At 41.5% G+C, this 19,447-nt stretch overlaps 1 protein-coding gene across 2 annotated transcripts in view; it reads right to left on the reverse strand.

The window, feature by feature from the left end:
* The window catches only part of LOC124613109 (nocturnin), a 374,316-nt gene extending 358,203 nt beyond the window's left edge, over positions 1-16,113 (reverse strand). For both annotated transcript variants that reach the window (XM_047141717.1, XM_047141714.1), the window contains exon 1: positions 15,926-16,113. The gene's annotated coding sequence lies outside the window, so the exon portion shown is untranslated. The remainder of the gene's footprint in view (positions 1-15,925) is intronic.
* Between the last annotated feature and the right edge of the window lie 3,334 nt (positions 16,114-19,447).

Genomic DNA, 19,447 nt, shown 5'->3' on the forward strand with positions numbered 1-19,447 from the left:
ACGATGCGCGGTTCTCTTTGATGTAATTTGATTTATTTTATAACACACTGTGCCAGACAGTAGCTAATGTCGACCAGTAACTGAAGTTTCTTTCCACCTGTTCTGCTTTCAGGACTGTCTAATGGGAAACTAATTTGGTTTTACTCTTTAGTTTTCTTTAAAACTTGCTAGAAGCTTTACTTATTTTTCATATATGACACATATGTTTTACAGTTAACAAATACCTGAAACAGAGATTTGACGAATGGGATTTCATTTTCGATTTCATTTTTCAGATTCATACATCATTTTAATCTTTTTCTTTCAATGGACTATCTCGAAAATATTAGTGTTAGCTACTAAACTACGTGTGGTCACATGGACAGTCTTCAACTTCTATATTAGCTGTCAGTGTATATGTACAAGAACTACTACAAATATATTTCTTAGCAGAAGGGTGTCTTAGAAGGGCGTTCTCTGAGAGGCAGATAGGATGAATGTGAAAATACGCGGCCCTCGCTGGCTGGTGGCACCATCAATGGAACCGGACACAGTTGGCCGTGTTTCAAGGTCGACCACCGCTGCGACTGCCTTATTTTGGCTCTACTCTCTCAACTATCCTGTTACTTACGTGTAAACTAGTATTAGTTAGCTCTAAAGTATTGACTCCATTCATTAGCACCCACAGGAGAAAAATGTAGGTCATTCTAGTAACTCCAAATGACCACCTTAAATATATGACGATCAGTGCCATTGAAGTTTTCTTTAGACTGAAGTAATTTTTTCTATCCGATGTAGTGGAGAACGCTGTTTGGAATGGATTGCGTTGTGTGAATTAGTTACACAATGACAGTCGTCGATGAAACTGACGGGCCCTGCTTCGTTAACTTCAGCTGATAGCAAACCTTTTGCTAAGAACAAATTTCACAATATGTGGTGAAAAAATCCATCACACGGGTTCTGAGGTACTTAGGTTAGGGCCTATGTGAAAAGTAAAGACGTAGAACACTGAATAAATTGTTGAAGTATCAATTCAGAAATTCTTCCAATCTATATGTGCATACAGCAAACCATTGCTTAACAGTATTGGTTAAAAACAGTCTTCGTTGCAATTTTAGTTTTTTATTTTTCAAATACGCGTTTCGCCTTATTTAGGCATCTTCAGGTTGATCTTAATTTGGTATTTCTTAGACCGATCATTTAGATCCTTTAGATCCTTTAGATCGGTCTAAGAAATACCAAATTAAGATCAACCTGAAGATGCCTAAATAAGGCCACCAAGACTGTTTTTAACCAATACTAGTATCAAATACGTATTTGTTTAAGACAAATAGTAAGTTCCACATGTCCCTTCAGTCATTCTTAACGTTCTCCTCCAACTTCGTTGCTGTCTGCAAAAATTTTATTCATATCCAAAGAATCTGAAAAGTTGCTGGAGATCTTGAATGTAATTTCGGCGAGGTAAAACTCCACACTGGAAGGACACTATACCTCCTTCGCGCAGCGTGAAGTAAGCGACCACTCTTAGCCCTGCAGTAAGCAAGCTACGTACAATGTCATCTGCCTCCATTTGTTTTAAATAACGTGGAGCAGTAGACATTAACAAAGATGTTATTATGAGCAGAATAAACTTAAAAATACGGTGAAAAGTGGTAATACATTTTCTGCATCTCGCGCAGATAACTACATTAATTCTGCGCCGGAAAATAACAACATTTGCTACTCCCGGCGAATTACCTAGTTCTGCCACTAACAGGCCAGAATGACATTATACGCAGCGGCCGTAGTTCCAGGGACATGTCGTTCACCGAATGAAGACTATACACGTCTTCCTCGTAACACGCCAGTGGAATCTAGCTGCCCCCTACTGATGACTGCTTTCGTATGACTTACGGACGTTTTGGTGTCATCCTTCCATCATTAGGTTTACTCGCTAACGCCGACGCCGCACTGTCGGCTTTTGTGAATTGAAACTTGTTCTATGGTTGTTTAATTGGGAAGTAACACGGCTAAAACATGTACATGTAGGTTCAAACCAAACATGTGTGTAAAAAAATATTGCCTCAAAGCATAATTGTCATGGTTCTTCTATGTGAGATTTAGTTTTTTTTTCTCTCCCTAGCTACACGAACGTCACACTTTGCCAAATTTGGTATTAATACTAAGTGAAGAATGTGTCAACGAATTTGATTACGCCTGTAATTCAACCTTCCGAATATCGTACGTAATTTTGTTTTTATACATGTGGGGGAAGACATTGTTGATAGAAGCTGACAAAGGAAATAGGTATCCTGGAAACGAATCAACTTTTGTGTCCCTTTAAAGTAAGCTCTACAATGGCGAGTGCTCTCCTAGTGTAATATAGTTCGGTGTGCTGCGACAGAAATGACGTCAGACTGCATCAAGGAAATGGGTACCGGTGCTACTCTTCTAGACGTACAGCCACTGTGCCGCAGAGTGAGAACCTCTGTGGTTACGACGAATGGAGCAGTGTGGAGTGTCACGTGACTGGGATGTGCTCAGACAATGTGCTAACTAGGGACGCGGCTGCTGAGCGCAGGATGATCAGAAACAGCGCCATGTTATCTCGCTGTTATCGTGTCTGCCCCACGAATGGGTCACTTCATTTCAGAGCCCCTGTAGGTACAACGACTTTTGTGTTAAGGAAATATCAAACTACAATTATTCGGTGCACGCATATGTTGTCACTGCGGCAAGACAATTCCATGAGTTCTTTTTCGTCTTCTTGTGCACTTTTCGTATTAAGACAATTGCAGCCTGATACTGTTCCAATCTTTTTCTCTGTTTGCAGGGACTATTTTCCCGTTTGATCTGAAATTGTTTATCTGCATGGTAGTCGCTCAGCAACCATTGTTTGTAGATGTTCATTCCTTTTGTTTTCACCTTCCAAATTTTCAATTCCTTTCAATATCATTCAGTGTTCTATTTACTCTCTTACATAGTTTCATGTGTCTAAGAAATCTCATTTCTGTTCTTTGTATTTGTTTTTGTATTTTATTTAGTACCTACGATTCACTTCCATATTATACTGTTAGCAACCCAACTGTCATTAAATTTAAGTATTCTTTCTTTCCATGTTTTATGCTGTAAAGTTTTATTAATTGTTCCACAGATGTATTCTTTGTATTCATACCATATTTTAGATTCACGATAGTTATCGTATGTTAACTGTTCAATTGTTGTTTGACTGAAAATTATCTCAGCTCTGACAGAATGTTTTCCACAAAAGTCATTGACTTAAATTTAGCAGAGATTTTCATGTTATGTTTTTTACGTATTTTATTTAGTTCATAATTGCTTTTTGTAAATAATATTCTTTTGAAAAATTCAGTGTAAGGTCATCAGCAAGTTATTTCAGCTTTACCGACTTTTTTTAGTTATGCTACAATGTTTATGCTAGAATTACATCTGTGAATTGCATCGACAGTGTATACACTGAACGGCGTAGGTCATAAACTACAGCCATGACTCGCTCCATTTAATTTTTCGTGATCGGTTTACTTTTGACTTCTTCTGGTTTCTTGCTGAGTTTTCTCAATACATTTTTATTTCTTTATTGGTTTACTACATTGTAGCCTTTTATCTGCAATTTAAACGCAGGTTGTAGTCGTTCTTACTCAAATTATTACTATCAACTGGAATTTTTTTCTTATACTTCTATGCCTAAGGTTGCTTATGTTTCTTTATACAGAATTTTGAGAGCTGATGTGGTCTAAGCTGTAAAGGTTAACTTTCCTGCTGTATTATTCTCCGTAAGTCTTCTCTAGCCATATTATGAAAAGCCTCCTCAAAATCTGAAAGAGCAATTTGTGTCTCTTTGTTAAACTCACAAGCTGTCGAAAAATAAAAGCTGCCTAAGTAATTGATCTTTCCTTTCTAAAACAGAGCTGTTCTTCCACCAGTAAACATTCTGCTATCGCTTTCAGTCTTGTGTTCAAAGTTCTTGCATAAACTTTATGTGCTTGTTCAAATGAGCTTTCCCTCTGTAGTTTTCACACTTTTTTTCCTGTTTCATATATCGATATTACTTTTGACTTCTTCCGGTTTCTTGCTGAGTTTTCTTAATACATTTTTATTTCATTATTTGTTTACTGCATTGTAGCCTTTAATCTGTAATTTAAACGCAGGCTATATTCATTCTTACTCAAATTATTACTATCAACAGCAAATTTTTTTCTTATACCTCGGCAACTACTGACTGTCAACGTTCGTTGAAAACCGCAACTGCCAGAGTGACATGCTGTGTTGTGTGGAGTAACCTGTTGCTGACAGGAGTCGTTGTCGAATATCGCGGGGTGTAACTGCGGGGAGCGAGCTACCGTGCAGTAATTCGTTCGCTATTTCTATACCGGACAACAGTCACATCATTCAGACTTGCCTTCCCACTAAGAAGTACAGAAGCCGTTGACGCAAACCTCTGCTTAGAGCAGGTAACACAACACACGCATTAGCACGGATACATCAACAAAGCCACTGGGAGCACAAACCATTTAACGAGGTCATGTCGACTGGGGAATCTCCGCACGCGTTGGTACAAGCTGCTGGCAAGGGAGCAGTAAGTCGAAAATTACCCGAGGTGATGCATCTTGTTTGCTAAAGGCGCCATTCAGGCAGGTGGAGAAAATATACTCAGGCGGAGGAAATTTACATTGGATGGAATGGTGTGTCTCTTCTCTCCCTCTCCGTCCCGCGCCCCTCCCCCCACCCTCCCCTAGTTTAGATCCTGGGTACGCTCTTGTTCTCACTCCGCGATGAAACTAGGCCACAAGACTCACTGCTGTCTTTTAATGCTTTATGTGAGCAAGACTTCGAACACTGCGGCATATTTTCACTCAACAATTAGTTGCTTACAGTCTACTTATCTGTAGCTTCATCACAACAAAGTTTTACTAAAACAGTACGAGAACAGTGGCAAAACATATGTTTCTATCTTCACAACGTTACCTTTACGATTTCACAATAGCCCATTCCGTTCACAGCGTAAGGGCATATTTCATTTATTCATGCGTTTTTAAAAAAAAATTCTATAATGTACTGAAAATGGAAACAAGGTAAGAAAGTTTTTCTTATTTAAAATTTGTAGAGTTCCCACATTTAATAATAAAACTTATTCGTTAAAGCCAATCATTTCCTACATTTCCAGAATTCTGTGTTTCATTTAAATGAGACAACCTGTAAGAGGATCTACGATTAAGTCGTTGTATACGTAAAACTCATAAACTTAAAACAAGAACACGGATAACTAAGTGAAATGCATGATCAACAATATTTATTGATCTGATGCTATTTCCGTTTAACTGCTTTTCTTGGTCTAAAAAAGGAAGTGAAGCTTTCAATTAGGAAACGTATAAAAATATTAAACTTCGATGGTGTTTCGGAAAGATTACGTGAACATGAAAGTAGTCAGTAGCTTGAAACAGCTGCATTTATACTTTAACACTATATCGAGTCCCACTTACGTATTTAAATTTTCAATAATCGCTAGACTGAAAAATAAATATTGCATTGAAAAATGAATACCATTGTTTCTTGTAGAAATCAAACAATTGTGCCTTCGGCGTGTGTCGTCCAGAAACGAATGGGCAGTTTAGACAGAATACATTGCGCAGAGAAGTGAAGTCTTTGATTTGACTGAATAAGTGTCCTTGAATAGGCACCCACTGAAGCACAGTGATTAGACATCGAGTATTTATAGCATAAGCAGAAGCAACACTTGCAACATGGCGTGCGACAGAGAAGCGACACTGCCTGGTAATTTAAAGCCCGGAAGTGGTGGTTACTTTCCCTGTCAGACACGAGAGTCTGTCACCGATGAATGACAGACGTTACACCGACATCGATAACTTAAGAAAAACGCTTACTCCCATTGGCACAATAAGGAAAACTGGCTTACAATGTGTTGGATTCAGCGAGCATGTTCGTGAGCAGTGATATCAAATCTTCATAACCGAACTGGTCAAATTTAGCGACGACGGAAATTAATAGGATACCTTCAATTGTAAGCACTATGAAGTAGCTAGGTGGGAAAATAAAGAATATGGTTAAGGAAATACAAAAACTACAATTATTCGGTGCAAGTATATGTTCTGGCTTTTCGGAAAATAATTTGAGTGTATCTGTAAGCCGTTTCGGAAAAAGATGACAAGGCGCATTTATCTACAAGGTTCGCAATGAACCAAGGCAAACGGTGTCGCATTTATTATGTTCGGATGTTGCAAAATATTGTTAGACACAGAATATGGAGAATGGCGTTAGGATGTACATAACATGAAGTACATAATATGATAAAGTGACGAGGCAGACTTCTTTGGTTTTAGGATGATATCGTCATTCACATGACGACAGTGTCAGGATTTAATGCAGGAAGGAATATAAGAATAGAGATACGCGCTGGAGATCCTTTGACAATGCCAATGTCGAAGTAGTACAAGTATTGAAGCTATAATGTTGGCATTACTGTCACAGCTGCAGACAACAGATTAAGAATATAATTTACTATTCCAGGAATAATTAACGAAACAGAAATTTTTTCGGAGTTATAATAATGCTCAGACAGCTGATCTCCAACTAGTATAAACAGAGCAAGCTGTATGTAAGAATTATTTTTCGCATTACTGTCAGCCAATATAAAGCAATTTTTTGAAATTTCAGGAAATAAATGAAAGAAAGAAAACTAATCTAAGTGAAATTTCCTCATGAAATGCTAATAAGAGGTACACGGAGCTACTTCTTAAAAGAAGTGGCGGTACCATCATCACAAAAGGAAGACAGACTCGGAATGTGAATGACTTGTTACGTTAGGGTAAGAATCAATAAAAGTGAATGGATAGAGGAAAACAGAAAAGAATATCAACGCGAAGAGAAATAACTAGCATTTAGAGCCTGTTTATTACTTGGTGAATGTGGAACTGTCAATCACATTTGTAAAGTAATGTTTATGGAACGGAGCCTCAAGTAAACAAGAATTGCACTAAATATATAAAGCAAAGATCATTCTCGTTGAACGGCTTCTATGGAAAGTACTGGTAACGTGAAATAAGCAGGTGATTGGGAGACATACGAACATAACTTCCTGGAATGCTTCGAGTATTTAAGCGATCGAAAGGTAACTGCATTTACTCGTACTACGGGGTAACAGGAACTAGTACTGTACTAAATTACAGCTGAGGTATAGGTTACACTAAAGAAACTGCCACTATAAATTTGGATAACAGTGTCAGATGTGTTAAAAACTTTCCATTATAGCCACCGTCTAGGCAATACAGAAATATCTGGGACGGCTGCTGTTGAGTTCGAGTAATTGTCCGCTATGGGAAGTTCCTTTTTTGGGAAAAGCATTGCTTTCGCGATATTTTGACAGTGAAATGACAAAGAGGTAGTTAAGATTTAATGTGAAAACTAGGGAGAACAGCTTTTTTTTCAGATAGGCAACTTTCTTACTGCTCACTGCCTTCGGTGTGAAAATATTGACTTCGTTCAAAGATTCCCGGCGGGGTCAGGGATTTTCTCTGCCTCGTGATGACTGGGTGTTGTGTGATGTCCTTAGGTCAGTTAGGTTTAAGTAGTTCTAAGTTCTAGGGGACTGATGACCATAGATGTTAAGTCCCATAGGGCTCAGAGCCATTTTGAACTTCGCTCAGAGGCGCTTCAGTCCGGAATCGCGCTGCTGCTTCGGTCGCAGGTTCGAATCCTGTCGCGGGCATGGATGTGCGTGATGTCCTTAGGTTAGTTAGGTTTAAGTAGTTTTAAGTCTAGGGGACCGATGACTTCAGATGTTAAGTGCCATAGTGCTCAGAGCTATTTGAACCATTTTGAACAACTGTCTTCGTACGCGGTAACGTTATTCCCTATTAAGGAAATACGGCATTACAATTTCCCTGAATTTGTTGTTAATAACATGAGTTTAGCATCGTTCAAGATGTTTATATTTCACCTACAGATATCAGGGTGTCCCACAATAATGCATACACCCATTGAAAGTAGATTTCTCTTTAATTAAAGCAAATACGAAGAATTCTTTTGTGGGTAATATTTCAAAAACCAGGGAAAAGCTTGGCAACGCTTCCTTTTGTTGCAGGGTTGGAAATAAGCACGGCGTTATCGTTTCATGAACGAAACTGGATGCCAAAGTGTTGCTGGAAAGAGAGAATATGAATACGGTTAGGCGTCGTTGGAGAGTTGAATTTGGAGCCCGAAACAAGTGTGAAATAGATGGAATACCCCATGACGTGGAGAAGGAATATAGCACAAGAAAGAAATGTTCGATAGATAAGGGAAATGTGAATGCAGTGATTCCGGCGTACACAAAATACCTGAGAAAGTTTGTGAGACAGTGCTCTCGCGTCACTGGGATCTGCAGAAACACTGTTCACAGAATTTTGCTTACTTACGGCTGGAAGCCTTATATTCCACTTTTCCACGTTTTGAAAGACGATGATCACGATAGGAGAATTTGAATTTTCTGCGCGGTTCATGAACATGCATGAAGAAGATGAACGTTTCCAAGATAAAATTCTTTGGTCGAATGAAGCCACCCTTAAGCTTAACGAAAAAATTAGCCACCGTAACTGCGTGTATTGAACTAACGAAAATCCAAACATAACTAAAGAAAGGAATTTTAATCTACCTGCAGTATCAGCCTGGTGAGGTCTATCGTCTTGAGGATAAGCAGGACCGTGCTTCTTTAAAGCGAGGGTTGCATGTGATTCTTATCTAGAGACGTTTGTTGTACATACTAACTCCAGGTCTTAATGGCGTATTTTACAATGAAGATCATTTCTTTCAACAGGACGTGGCACTACCTCGCTTTCTATTTGGTGTGACGGAGTTTCTCAGTTACATATTCCCTTCGATACAGATAGTATGAAGATGAAGTGCTGTGGAGAATTCGGCTTGGTCACCTTTAGACTTTCGTATTGGGGTACTGGTATGCTGCAAACACTGGATGATGTAATACAGCAAATAGAGCAAGCACGCGTCGCTGTTATGTTAGAAAAAATACGATTAGTATGTCGCTATGTTCCAAGCCTTTATCGACAACGCACTGCGGACGAAGGTGGTCATTTCGATGATGATGATGTTTGGTTTGTGGGGCGCTCAACTGCGCGGATATCAGCGCCCGAACAAAATCCCGACCTTTGCTCAGCCCAGTCTCGCCACTTTCATGAATGATGATGAAATGATGAGGACAACACAAACACCCAGCCATCTCGAGGCAGGTGAAAATCCCTGACCCCGTCGGGAATCGAACGCCGGACCTCTTGCTCGAACAGCGAGAACGCGACCGCGAGACCACTATGTACCATCTTCATTTATACTTCAGTGTATACGGCACCAAAACCTTTAGTTTCGAGGAGTGTATACATAGTTTGGGGACCCTGTACGTAGGTAGCCATCACACAGAAGTAGTACGATAAAAGGCCAAAGAAGTGTTGCTGCTAACACTCTGTTAGTAAAGATATTCGTCTGTCGCTCTTAATCTTTTAAGCTTGACAATGACCATTGTGCCACACATTTTACGGCATGGTTCAAATGGCTATGAGCACTATGGGACTTAACTTCTAAGGTCATCAGTCCCTTAGAACTTAGACCTACTTAAACCTAACTAACCTAAAGACATCACACACATCCATGCCCGAGGCAGGATTCGAACCTGCGACCGTAGCGGTTGCACGGTTCCAGGCTGTAGCGCCTAGAACCGCTCGGCCACCCCGGCCGACTGCATTGTAAACAGAGGTGCTTAACAGCCTTAGAGGTACTGGTAGTGAGTTGGAAGATATGGGGATATGGATGCAACGAAATCTATATAATGGTAGGATAAATTGTAATCAGGTCGTTTCCAATGAAGCTGTACAGTGATTTTATTACAGAAGTCAAAGAACATCGTGTTTACAGCATTACCGGGTGTCCCAGTAGTCTTTCCCCATTACAAACATTTGTAAGGCAAAAATATGACACATAGACAAATACTTTTTATCTTGTGTAGCATATGACATAATCAAGTTTTTGTGTACATGCATGCTTACTGTTATTTTACTTGTTACAGGGCATAGTGACGTAGCAACAGCGGAATCGGACACCATTTGCAAGCAACGTGTACTTAAACCAGGGGAGGAGGCAATGAGTCCTCTGGAATCACGAGATACAGTGACCAAAAACAGTCTAGTGAAAATTCTAGTCGGTATACCATAAACAGCCACCAGATGTTATGAGCATCAAGCTGTGGCATGCGTAGTTTAGGAAACAGGGAGCGTCTGTGATGTCCCAACAGGCAGATTTGGACCTAGTGCGCAGACAACTCAGACAGTGAGAGACGTCTTCGTGAGAAGTGCCACGAAATCAGTCCACAGAGTCTCACGTGGGTTGCAGATTCCGAAGACATCTGTGCACCGCATCGTACACAAACAACTTTTTTCCGTGCACACCAAGTCCAGATCGTGGACTCTCGCCAACCAACGGCATACAGAGTTCATTTGAATTCACTGTTGCCGTACTGGCTGAGGTTGGGGAAGACAATGACTATCTGGAACATGCCTTTTTCACAGATGACACCACATTTCATTTGACTGGTGTTGTCAGCTGACACAGTGTTAATATCTTGTGGTCTGAGAAGGACAGACAGAGACAGCCGGAATCTGAACGTGTGGTGTAGTCTTATGCACAATAAAATCATAGGGCCACTTTTTTCAGTGAAACGATAATCACAGCCAACAGCTACTTTGATATGTTGCAGTTATTTGTTGTGCCATAGATTCAAGACATTCCGGACTTATGTTGATGGTGTTGAGTCAGCAACCAGCCACAAATTTATTTTCAGTTCCTTTATTCAGAGGGTACCGTTACCGGTTTCGAATTGTTATGATTCATCTTCAGACGGTTCATACTTTCATTACAACTTTTTTACAGTTTAATTGTCCTAAAATATAAAGAAAACATAATTATAAACACACCACACAGATGGTTGCGTTATAGATTTTCATTGGCTGTGACTTATGTGAAATGTCGGTTTGGAGTGTTTGTTTGTACTACATTCGTCCAACAGATGTGAATACATTCCAACTGCATTCTTATCGTTGCACACGAAAATTTTTCGCGCTGAACACTTTAGGTGTGTCACAGAAAAAATTTCTAGCACACACTACATGTTTTGATACAATACAAAGTGCTTACAAACATATGAGTGACAAAGACGCTATGATATATCGTAACATCATGAAGATCTTTGGAAAAAGATCATAAGTTCACTCATGTAACTGAAACGCTTTTTACGCTGGTATAGAGAGACATTGACTTTGTGAGCTTTAGAGCGAATACTGTTACATTAATTACAAAATTGATCCATTTTTTGAGTACTGTATAATAAGATAGTACATTCTTTATTTACATTTAGCATCATGAGAATTGTAGTAACATATAAATTTGCTACTTTATCTGCAGATAGGCATAGGAATATTATTTGCTTTGGAGGGTGGAAAATAATTTTTGGAAATTTTTCAGGAAAGGGGTGTTAGCTAACTCGGCTTGTTCATTAAGGATATAGTCTGGGGTACTGTTTGTGTATGTGTGTATTTCAATTTCTTGTAGTATATTCACAGCGGGTCCTTTTTCTACTACATTTAAAACTTTTAAGTTGTTCTCAATGTTTCTTACTGAATGGTTTTCTTCAGCAATACGAACTGCAAATGCAGATTTGTTCAAGTTACCAAGCCTTAAAGCATCAATGCGCCCTTTGTATCTAACTTCAAAACTTTTGCCTGTCTGTCCAATGTAGAATTTTGGGCATGTATCGCATTTGAGGTTGTATATTTCTGATTTACCGTAGGGGCCCTTGGAGGTATTTACATCATGGATTGCTTTTTGTTGTAATTTATTATTTGTGGAAAAGCTGATTGTGATATTTTTCTATTTAAGTAAGTTAGCTATTTGGTATGATAGTGGGCCTATGTATGGAAGAGTAGCATATTTAAGTTTGGCTTCTGTGGCACACTGATTTGGCTTGGAATGCATGATGTGTGGATTGCTGTGAAGTGGATCTGTGGTTTTTGTCTGTATTTTGCTATGGATTTTGTCTATTATTACTATTATTATTTATACTTTGCAACGATAAGAATGCAATGGGACTGTATTCACATCTTTTGGACGAATGTAATTCAAACAAACACTCCAAACCGACATTTCACATAAGTCACAGCCAATGAAAATCTATAACGCAACCATCTGTGTGGCGTGCTTATAATTATTTGTTATTTATATTTTAGGACAATTAATCTGTATAAAAAACGTTGTAATGAAAGCAAGAACCGTCTGAAGATGAATCATAACGATTCGAAACCGGTAACGGTACCCTCTGAATAAAGCAACTGAAAATAAATTTGTGGCTGGTTGCTGCCTCAGCACCATCGACATTTGTCTTCAAATAACAGCCACGGTCTCCAACCATGTCATCATATGACAAAATTGCATTCCGGACTTAACTTTCCAACAAAATGGTCCGTCATCTGATTGGGAGTTAAATATTGTTGCGTCTTTGGACACAAAATCTCCGGGAAGATGGATCGGGTGTGGTGGTCCGTTCAACTGGCTTCTGCGACCACTGGACATTAAAACCACTGGATCTCTTCCTTTCGGGTTATGTTACGGACTAGGTTTACCAAACACCAATGAATGATACTGCATGATTACAGAGCAGAATTACTGACGTCATAACATCTATCACTCGCGAAATGGCCGACACATGGGTGGATTTGGAGTGTATCTGGATATCCTTCGGGTAACGGAAGGAGCACACGTCGAATTGTGGTGTGTGTGTGTGTGTGTGTGTGTGTGTGTGTGTGTGTGTGTGTGCGTACACAAAAACTGCAAGATAAAAGATACGTGTCTATGTTCCATATTTTCTGCCTTACGCATGTTTGTATCAGGGAGAGATTTCTGGGATACGTTGTATTTCTATAGCACTGCCACACAGTACTATATCTTTTTTGCAGACTGCACTAAGGAAAGCCACTCTCTTCTAGTAAGCACTGTTTGACTTGCAGGATGCGTCTGTGCCGAAGGCCGTGCGGTGACATCCTGTTACTGGGGCGAGGAACAAAGAAGTTGTGTTGCACGCGGCGGCAGGTAGGCGGCTTTTCGGCTGGCACGCGCCGCTCACGTGCCAACAGCTGGTTGCCAGCTGCCATGTTTCGAGCGCGGCGCGCCGACACGGCCACTGGCCCTTTCACCTCGCTTCTGTCTTCCCGTGCAAACACCGCAGAAAGATACGTCATAAAATTCAGTGATTGACACCTATCGTAGTTCAAGCCAAGGCGGGTTAAAATTAAATTCTCGTTGATTTGCAAAGGTATACATGATCCGTTTATTCAATCCCAGCCATTTGATCTTCATGTACACCAAGGACTAGGGAGCCGGCCGCTGTGGCCGAGAGGTTCTAGGCGCTTCAGTTCGGGACCGCGCTGCTGCTAAGGTCGCAGGTTCGAATCCTGCCTCGGGCATGGATGTGTTTCATGTCCTTAGGTTACTTAGGTTTAAGTAGTTCTGAGTCTAGCGGACTGATGATCTCAGATGTTAAGTCCCATAGTGCTTAGGGTCATTTGACCATTTTGAAGGACTAGGGACTGTTACGATAATTAACCACGAGTCACTCCCCTCCCTTTCACCAGTATTCCTCCGCTGCCCCCCCCCCCCCCCCCCAACTCCTCCTTCCTAAATAATCTTTCTGGTCCAAGCCCCAGTTGGCTGCACCTAAACAAGCGCCGATAATACGTTATCGCAGTGATACAACGCTAACTTCCTTTTCAGTGCCCTTGCAGATCGTCCTGATTATTTGCTGGTTCGTTAATGTACAGAGTGATATGTGTAACGCACTAACTGCAACATTTATGACTTCCGTGAGAGTTTTGAGGAGGGCAGGAAAAAAATCTGAAGACAATACAAACTACAACGCTGTTTAACGATTGCACAGCTGGGGCCATAAAGAAGATAAAGAAAGATCGGCTCCACGGTCGAAGGAATTAGGGTTTATCGGTAGCCGAAATAAAGTCACTCGCTAGAGAGATAATAAGCACGTAGTCATGCAGCCGAAGTTTTCGGCAGCAGTAATTCTCCTGGAATAACGTATGCTATGCACTAAATATGCCAAATAGACTTCACGATTCATTGTGAACAGACATATGCTCAACGCACCGTAAACAGATCTCTAGAAAACGTATCTCTTTTTCATAACAACTGCATTTCGCCGTTAAGAAAGTATATTTCTGATTAAAAAATGGTTCAAATGGCACTATGGGACTTAACAGCTGTGGTCATCAGTCACCTAGAACTTAGAACTACCTCAACCGAACTAACCTAAGGACATCACACAAATCCACGCCCGAGGAAGGATTCGAACCTGCGACCGCACCAGTCGCGCGGTTCCGGACTGCGCGCCTAGAACCGCGAGACCACCGCGGCCGGCTATATCTCTGGGTTTAGAACGTTGCAAGCATATTTTGGGAAAGCAATTTATGCTGATGACGGTTGTCACGCATGTCCTTTACACTATTGCACATTTACCTTGGAAGACTGTGACGGTGAAACACTAGTAGACAGTTTAAATCGTTGACGTCTTGTGCAAGCAGGATTTCTTTGTTTAAGTGAGATAGCTGCCGCACCTCTAGAGTAAATCTTAATACAACATTTGCGTGGTGTAGAATAATGAAAAGAATTTGAAAAATTTTTGGCTGATGGGAATATATAAAGAGTCACTGGGATAAAGGTAAGGAATCCGTCACAAGAATTAAAGAGTAGTCATATGGCGAATTTAGTAGAGCCTGACGTCAGTAGGAACGGTCTACACCACGTGGTTCCTCAGTGCGCCTCAGCTGGAAGCTGGATGCAAACAAGTAACTCAGCAGACTCTCCGGCACTGTGGTCAAGGCGACCGAACTCGCAGTCAGGAGAAATCTAGTTAAGACACCAGATTTATGATTTCCAAATTGTGCCAATGCTTCTGTGACAAACTCTAAGACGATTCTGTGAGTAAATAACGGGCAAATTCCTTCTCACTTTTTTTTCTTCGGGTGAGACAGTGGTACACCAGTGTTGTCGATTGCACGGCAAATACTAATCAAAATATACTGTCACGTCTCAGAATGAAGGACATTACAATTTAGCCTAAATAACTTTTCTTTTCATAAAAAAAACAGGTTAAAGATCTTTTTGGGTGTTACGACGCGGTGTAAAGCAAAAGTAGAGTATAGGCTGATGTTTCGATCACCTTTTAACGGTTCTCTTCGGGTCTTTATTAATGACGAACACGTTTTGACGTTCGAAGAGTACTACTGAGAATAAGTTTAAACAGTGTCTCTTACTCTACTTTAAGACCGTTTCTAATTTCAATGGTCATCGTCGATGTGTCGAAACGATCGTGCAAATATAGAAGCCCCGAAGACGATATTTGAAAATAGGTCGAAACGTCGACGTGTTCTTTTTATCGTATGGCGAGGCATTATTGACAGGTTTGTTTGACCTACAAGAGAGCATCACAAGACATTGATAAACAACGACTGACAAACACTTAAAAGTAGACGCGTACTGCCCTACTAAAGGCAATTTAAAATCTTTCGAGACAACAGTTTTCACCCGAGGAATTTAGGATTGTACTACAATCCCTAAATGCCTTATTCATTGTTACCGCAGAGAATACGAAGACAAGATTGTTACTAATTACAGCGCCTGCAGAAACATTTAAATAGTTGTTCTTCCCGCGCTCCATTCAGTAGCGGAACGACAAGCAATCCAAGTACTACCTCCATGCACTTCGCAGCGTTTTGCGCGGTACAGGTGTAGATAACATCGCGAGCGATTTTCGCTGGTCCCTACACGACCACCACTTCCGAGCGACCAGTGCAACGTGCGTCAGGGCGCGTAGAAGTTAAGAGGTACTCACCATGGCAGCTCGAGAGTCAGGTGGTACACGGACGCGCGATGTGAACAGAGTAGTCGTGTGGCCTGCGGGAGAACACTCAGACAGGCGGCTGGTCGCACAGTGCGGGCTCGGCTGGCGTGGGGAGTCTGCGGTCCGGAGCGGCGGCGCACATGCGCGGAGCAACAGCCGCTGCCGCCGCTACTGCTGCCGCCGCGCGACAGACACGCGACCGGCGATAAAAGCCGCGGGCCACAGCCACGGACTTGGGACTCTCAGTCTCGGTCGTCTCTTTACGCGCCCTCTTTGACTCCGCAGCATGGGTTAAGTGCGCCGGTGCTACAGGGTGTCCATATTTAAAGTTGCAGTTTCAAAAATCTGTAGAAGAACGGCAAGTTGAAAAAAAGAGTTAGTGGGAGGGAGAGAGGGTGATACACAGGGTGGTTCACGAAGATATGCAAATACAGTATAGCCTCGTTAGCGCGAACTCGCATAAGACGAACTCGCGGATAACGCGAAAAAAAAATATTGGTCCCACCAGGAATACATCATGGTATGAAACTTCCTGCCAGATTAAAACTGTGTGCCGGACCGAGACTCGAACTCGGGACCATTGCCTTTCACGGGCAAGTGCTCTACCAATTTTTTTTTTTTTTTTAAATTGATCTCATTTTGTTCGTTTTGTTTGCTAGGGGCGGACGTTGCAAGACACCCGTTTCAGTTCCTCGTTGATCCATTTATTACAGAGGGCAGTTAACCCTCTGACCGAACACGCTGAGTACCGTGCCGGCGACCAACTGAGCTACCCAAGCACGACTCATGCCCCGTCCTCACAGCCTTACTTCTGCCAGTACCTCGTCTCCTACCTTCCAAACTTTACAGAAGCTCTCCTGCGGGGCGTGAGTCGTGCTTGGGTAGCTCAGTTGGTAGAGCACTTGCCCGCGAAAGGCAATGATCCCGAGTTCGAGTCTCGGTACGGCACACAGTTTTAATCTGTCAGGAAGTTTCATATCAGCGCGCACTCCGCTACAGAGTGAAAATCTCATTCTGGAAACATCCCCCAGGCTGTGGCTAAGCCATGTCTCCGCAAAATCCTTTCTTTCCAGACGGCTAGTTCTGCAAGGCTCGCAGGAGAGCTTCTGTAAAGTTTGTAAGGTAGGAGATGAGGTACTTGCAGAAGTAAGGCTGTGAGGACGGGGCGTGAGTCGTGCTTGGGTAGCTCAGTTGGTAGAGCACTTGCCCGCGAAAGGCAATGGTCCCGAGTTCGAGTCTCGGTCCGGCACACAGTTTTAATCTGTCAGGAAGTTTCATATCAGCGCACACTCCGCTACAGAGTGAAAATCTCATTCTGGAAACATTATGGTATGTTTTATCGGTTAACACGAATTTCGGTTAAGGCGAATTACGAACTCTGTTTCATTTCCTAGCGTAATTAAATATCGATGTAACACAAACTTCCGACCTTAGAGTATTCTAAAGCGTAATTTTTTCACGAAATGAATGTAGGAAATGTAGCTACAAAGCTAATTATACTTATTGTTGACTCGTTTTTAACGTATTGTAGTCGGTAGCCGCGATTATCACCTCAACAATCAGAGTATGCTGTACATTGTAAGACATTCAATAACGTGTGCAGCAGCATTTAGGAATGTACTCATTGCCAGATTTGACAGGTGTTTTGTTAGTCGTAGCCGTATCGAGTTGGAATACTGAATAAAAACTACAGTTACAACCAGTACCGTAGCACGCGAAAATGGCAAAGAGGAAATAGACGGCTCTAAATGTACAGTTAAAGGTTAAGATTCTAGATGAAGTGGAGCGTGGTACCAAGAAAACAGCAATTGCAGAGCAGTTTGGAATACCTAAATCTACTTTATCTACGATTATTAAGAATCGAGAAAAAATTATTAATGCTGCGGCATCAGGCTCTGGAAACAAATCCAAACGACTTCGTACCGCCAAGTATGAAGGCATCGAGACGTTACTGCTAGAATGGTTCAATCATGTGCGTGCATCTAACATACCTTTAACTGGCCCTGTGATTCAGTCAAAAGCAAATGATATTGCTAAAGGTATGGACATCGAAGACTTCCGTTGTTCTGCTGGTTGGCTGTATCGGTTCCAAAAGAGACATTCCATTTCATCTGTACAAATTTGTGGTGAAGCAAATAAAATTGATGAAGAAAGTGCGAACAGCTGGCTGCATGAATTTAACCGAGTGAGGGAAAAGTATTCCTCGTGTGATGTGTTTAACATGGATGAAACTGGATTTTTCTACAATCTTTTTCCAAATCACATCTTGGGGATTAAAGGCGATAAGTGTCACGGTGGAGCACGAAGCAAACAACTTTTGACTGTCGTATTGTGCTGTAATACTGACGGCAGTGAGAAGTTTTGTCCCTGGGTTATCGGCAAATCCGAGAAACCACGTTGTTTTAAAAACATAAATATAGACACTTTACCTTGCATCTACTCTCACCACAAGAAACCTTGGATCGATGGCACATCATTTCGCAAGCGTCTTCTTCGTTTCAACAGTCGAATGGTTGCTCAAAATAGACATGTTCTTCTTACATTGGACAGATGTACTGCCCATAACGTTCATGATCTGAACCTATCCAACATAAAGGTTCAGTTTTTTCCACCCAACGCCACAAGCCGCCTTCAGCCTTTGGACCAAGGCATAAGCTCTCTCAAAAAGAGAGCTTATTGTAAGCGACTTGTAAGAGCTGCAATTCGTGCTGCTGAAAGCAATAGTGCAACCCCAAATTGGAATCTGCTTGACGCAATAAAAGCCATCGCAGCAGCCTGGAATTCAGTATCGCCTCGTCATACAGGGAAGTGCTTTAACATAGCTTGGAGACATAGAAACACTGAAGATGTCCACGAGTTAGAAGATGCCACTTCAACTGATGAATGGACAGTTCTGCAGGACGTTGCGAACCCTGGGATTACTTTCGAAGAATTCATTGGTGCAGACGACGATGTTGCCGTATGTGCTTCTGTGGAATCGGATGTGCCAAAAACTGTGAACGAGGCGCAAGAAGGGCCATTAAAAGAAAGTGAAGAGGAAGAGAATACAGGTACCATTCCATCTACCCGCCAGGAGATGTTAACAGCCTTGGACTGTTTAGAACGGTTCGCTTCAACATCCGACGTCACTGCTGGGCTTACGGACGCTATCATTGCAATTGGTTGTGAAATAACAAAATATTATCGTTCCCATGAACGTCAGCGAACCATCACCGAATTTTTTCCAAGAAAGTAATGTATATAATTTCTGAGTACTTAGATTTTACAATCACTTTATGGTGTTATAAGTCTACAATAAAGTGATTGATAGTGCCGACAAGAGTGGCCGAGCGGTTCTAGACGCTACAGTCCGGAACCGTGCGACCGCTACGGTCGCAGGTTCGAATACTGCCTCGGGCATGGATATGTGTGATGTCCTTAGGTTAGTAAGGCTTAAGTAGTTCTAAGTTCTAGGGGGCTGATGACCTCAGAAGTTAAGTCCCATAGTGCTCAGAGCCATTTGAACCATTTTGA

The sequence above is a fragment of the Schistocerca americana genome, chromosome 4 (assembly GCF_021461395.2).
Source record: "Schistocerca americana isolate TAMUIC-IGC-003095 chromosome 4, iqSchAmer2.1, whole genome shotgun sequence".
NCBI lineage: Eukaryota > Metazoa > Arthropoda > Insecta > Orthoptera > Acrididae > Schistocerca > Schistocerca americana.